Source organism: Gossypium arboreum, chromosome 10, assembly GCF_025698485.1.
Source record: "Gossypium arboreum isolate Shixiya-1 chromosome 10, ASM2569848v2, whole genome shotgun sequence".
Classification (NCBI taxonomy): Eukaryota; Viridiplantae; Streptophyta; class Magnoliopsida; order Malvales; family Malvaceae; genus Gossypium; species Gossypium arboreum.
In genome coordinates this window covers 3,705,222-3,710,597 of record NC_069079.1, presented here as the reverse complement: position 1 = coordinate 3,710,597, position 5,376 = coordinate 3,705,222, and positions in this window count along the sequence as shown.

Below are 5,376 nucleotides of genomic sequence, written 5' to 3'. Positions count from 1 at the left end.
GAATAATCACCGATGCCCTTCAAAAAGTGGTAGGAACTATGCTTGCTACGTCCTCTATCCCTACTACCCGAAGAGCTCCAATTAAAGAATTGAGAAAATATGGAGCTACAGAATTTTTGGGTGCAAAGAGAATTGATTCGACTACTGCTGAAAATTGGTTAAAGACTACAAAGAGAGTTCTGAAGCAACTTGAATGTACACCACAAGAAAGCTTAGTGTGTGTTGTCTCACTACTGCAAGAGGAAGCTTTAGTATGGTGGGAATCAGTGATTCAGAATGTACTTGAGGAACAGATAAGTTGGGACTTCTTTCAAAAAGAGTTTCAAAATAAGTATTTGGGAGAAATGTACATAGAGGATAAAAGACAAGAGTTCTTAACACTGAAACAAGGTGAGATGCTTATAGTGGATTATGAGCGAGAATTTCGAGATTGAGCGAGATATGCCCTTGAGTTTGTACTATTTGAAGCCGACCGATGTAAAAGATTTTTAAGAGGATTATGTGATGAATTTAGACTACAGTTGATGCCTCTTAGAATCACTGAGTTTGCGGATTTAATGGAAAGAGCTAAGATAATTAAGCAAATTCTCGGAAGGGATAAAAAGTCTGAAGTTGCTCGTTCGATTGAAAAACGTCCCGGAATGGTTAGTTTAAGTCCGCAGCCTAAGCGGTCAAAGGAATCACGAGGTAATTGGAGATTTAGTTCTCGATTGGAAAGAAGTGATCGAGGTCGGAAAAGACAGACTACTGTGTCTACTGGCAGTATCCGAAGTCCAGTTCAGAATACTGAAATTCCAATATGTGAACATTGTAGAAATCGACACAAAACAGAATGTAGAAAGTTGACTGGAGGTTGTTTCCGTTGTGGAGCTACCGATCACTTTATTAAAGATTGCCCAAAGATATACGGAACAACACCGCGATGAGTGCAAAGATCTGAATTTGCTTCCGAGGCCGAGGATCGGCCAAGTAGTTCGTTTGCTAGAGGTGGTACTAGAAGAACTAGTGAGAGTGCTACACAACAATCTGAAGCTAGAGCTCCAGCTCGAGCGTATGTTGTGAGGACTCGAGAAGAGAAAGATGCTCACGATGTGGTGACAGGTATATTCTTATTGAATTCAGCACCCGTTTATGCTTTAATAGACCCTGGGTCATCACATTTATATGTTAATACGAAAGTAGTTGAGACAAAAAAATTAGAGTCTGAATTGTCTAAAGTTATGATAGAAGTGTCTAGTCCACTGGGACAAACTACTTTAGTGAACCATATATGTCAAAGATGTTCGTTAATGATTCAAGATAGAATATTCCATGTTGATTTGTTGATTATGCCATTTGGCAACTTTGATGTTATTTTGGGAATGGACTGGTTATCAGAACATGGAGTGATTTTAGACTGTTATAAGAAGAAGTTTATTGTTCAGAATGAAAGTTAAGATACAATTGAAGTAAATGGTATTCAAACTAATGGATCAATTCGTATTGTTTCGGCCATTAAAGCTAGCAAGCTTCTTTATCGAGGTTGTAATGATTTCTTAGCATATGTGATTAATTCGGATTCAGTTGAAAGTCAGTGTAGTAAAATTCGGACTGTATGTGAATTTTCTGATTTATTCCTTAAGGAATTACCTGGATTACCCCCTGATCGAGAGGTAGAATTTGTGATTGAAGTCTACCCAGGTACAGATCCGGTATCGATACCTCCGTACCGTATGGCACCTACTGAGCTAAAGGAATTAAAAATACAACTACAAGACTTATTGGACAGAGGTTTTATACGACCTAGTACATCACCAAGGGGAGCTCCAATGTTATTTGTTAAGAAGAAAGATGGGTCGATGCGGTTGTGCATTGATTATCGACAACTCAACAAATTGACTGTCAAGAACAACTATCCACTTCCCCGAATAGATGATTTGTTTGATCAACTGAAAGGAGCTTCCGTATTTTCAAAGACTGATCTGAGGTCGGGATACTATCAGTTGAAAGTAAAAGTGTGTGACATATTGAAGACGGCATTCCGTACGAGGTATGGGCATTATGGATTCTTAGTAATGCCATTTGGACTGACAAATGCCCCTGCTACTTTTATGGATCTTATGAATCGGATTTTTCAGCCATACTTGGATCAGTTCGTAATAGTTTTTATCAACGATATTTTGGTGTATTCCAAGTCAGAAAAAGATCATGGGCAATATCTCCGGATTATTTTGTAAATACTACGAGAAAAGCAATTGTATGGAAAATTAAGCAAGTGTGAATTCTGGTTATCAGAAGTCGTGTTTCTTGGACATGTCGTATCAGCGGATGGAATTAGAGTGGATCCAAAGAAGATTGAAGCAGTTATTCTGTGGAAAGTTCCTAAGAATATATCAGAGGTACGAAGTTTTCTCGGATTAGCTGGTTACTATCGAAGATTCGTCAACGAATTTTCAAAGATAGCCTTACCGATGACCACGCTACTACAGAAGAATATTCCATTTGTTTGGAATGAGCAATGTCAGAAAAGTTTTGAAGCATTAAACCGAATGTTAATAGAGGCACTGATGTTGACTTTACCAGAATCAGAAAGAGATTTTGTAGTGTACAGTGATGCTTCATTGAGTGGACTGGGATGTGTACTGATGCAGAACAGGAAAGTCATTGCTTATGCTTCACGGCAACTGAAACCGCATGAACGCAACTATCCAACTCATGATTTAGAATTAGCAGCTGTAATTTTTGCCTTGAAGATTTGGAGGCACTATCTTTATGGTGAAAAGTGCTATGTTTATCTGGATCATAAAAGTTTGAAGTATCTGCTTTCAAAAAGAATTGAATCGAGACAAAGGCGTTGGATAGAGCTTACGAAAGACTATGATTGTGTCATAGACTATCATCCAAGGAAGGCTAATGTAGTAGCCGACGACCGAGGAGAAAAAGCGTGGTGAATTACGAGCAATGTTTGCACAACTTAGTATCACTGAAGATGGAAGTCTTTTGACTGAATTAAGAATAAAGCCAGTAATGTTTGATCGAATCAGATCAGCACAGTTAGAAGATGGTAAGTTGTTAAAGAAAAGGGAGATGATTCAGAATGGTACAACAGAAAATTTTTGCATTGATGGAAATGGTTGTCTAAGATTTCAGAATCGACTTTGCATTCCAGATAATTCTGAGTTGAAAGAGTTAATTCTTCGAGAAGCTCATAATAGTCCATTTGCATTTCATCACGGAGGTATGAAAATGTATCGTGATTTACGTGAATTGTATTGGTGGTCGGGAATGAAAAAGGATATAGCGAATATGTGGCAAAGTGTTTGACTTGTCAACGATCGAGGCGAACATCAAGTTCCATCGGGATTACTTCAACCTATCAATATTCTGAATAGAAATGGGACCGAATAACGATAGACTTTGTGACGGGATTACCGATGTCTACAAGTAAAAGAATGCTATTTGGGTAATAGTTGATCGACTTACGAAGTCACTCATTTCTTAGTTGTGAGAAGCGATTGGTCGTTAAAGAAACTTCTTGAGGTTTATGTTAGAAATCATTAGATTACATGGTATTCCAAAATCAATAATTTCTGCAGAGATCCAAGGTTTACGTCAAGGTTTTGGAAGTAATTACATGAATCTTTCGATTTCGACTTCACTTTAGTACGACTTTTCATCCACGCATCGATGGTCAATCTGAGCAGGTAATACAAATTTTAGAAGATATGCTTGAGCACTGTATGATTGATTTTGAGTCTAACTGGGAATATTATTTGTCATTAGCGAATTTTTATATAATAATAGTTTCTAGTCAAGTATCTGAGACAGACCGTATATGAGGCTTTGTATGGACGAAGATCTTGATCACCGTATGTTGGATGAACTGAATGAGAAGAAGATGATTGGACTGAATTGGTTCAAGAAATGGAAAGTCTGATTAAGAAAATTCGGAAAGATTGAAAGCGCTTTTGATAGAGCGAAATCGTATGCTGATTTGAAGCGACGGGATATTGAATACTCGATCGGGGATAAAGTATTTTAAAGGTTTCACCTTGGAAGAAAATTCTAAGATTTGGTCAAAAAGGAAAATTAAGTCCTCGTTTTATTGGGCCTTACGAAGTTATTGAGAGAATTGGACCAGTAGCGTATCGATTGGCCTTACCTCCTGAACTACAGAAAATGCACGATATCTTCCATGTTTCTATGCTAAGAAGATATCGATCGATCCTTCACATGTTATTACGACCGAGAATGTAGAGATTCAACCTGACTTATCGTATGAAGAAGAACCAGTTGAGATTCTAGCACGAGAGGTAAAAGAATTACGTAATAAACGTATTCCTTTAGTAAAAGTGCTATGGCGAAGTCACAGTGTTGAAGAAGCTACATGGGAACCATAAGAAACGATGAGATCTAAATACCCCCATCTCTTTTCAGGTAAATTTCAAGGACGAAATTTATTAAGGGGGAGAGAATTGTAATGAACCGAAAGTTACGGTATCAGAAATTGAGTCTTGAGTACTGTTTCTGTGAAATTAATTCATGAATATTTATTAGAAATATTTATGAATTATAGTTGAATGGTTATTTAGTGTTTAATTAAGTGAAGTAGCTTGAATTTAGTTTAAAGAACTAAATTGCATACGGTATAAAAGTTTAATTATAGATTAAAGATTAGTAAAGGGACTAATCTAGCAATTAGACCCTAAGTGCCATGTGTGTGAATGTATGATATAACATGTGTAATAGTTGGTAAAGATATTAAATGTGTTAAAGTAGTTTTTCTTATAGATTAGGTTATTTTATTAGAATAATATTATATTATTAATATTATTATATTGAATATAGATTTATGAGTAAGTAAAAAAAAAGAAAGAAAGATAGAAAGAGTTACAGAGAGCAAACGTGAGAAAGAAAGAAAGAAAGAAAGAAAGAAAGAAAGAAAGAAAGAAAGAAATAGAAAAGGGAAATTTGAGGATTAAGGCCCTAAAGCTTGATTGGTAAGATGTTTTAGCTTATTTTCTTATAATTTTTATGTTTATGGACGCCTAATTCAAAGTTCTACATGTATGAGGTTAAAATGAAGAAAAATAGAAAATTTTTAGATATTGATTTAGTTGAATAAATTGAGGTTTTATGGGTTAAATTGATAGAAATTGAAGTTAGAAGTGAAAATTGAGTGATTTATTAAAAGAATTCTAAGTTAGGTTTAAATAGGGATTAAGTTGAATAGAGCTCAAAATTTATGTTTTATAATGAATTTTATGAGTTAGAAATTGTTAATGAGTTGATTAAAAGAGAATATGAAGCTTAAGTTAAAGAAAAAAGATTAGTAATGGAAAAAGGACGAAATTGAAATTTTTGTAAAAGTTTGATATAAAGTGAAAATGTGTTCTA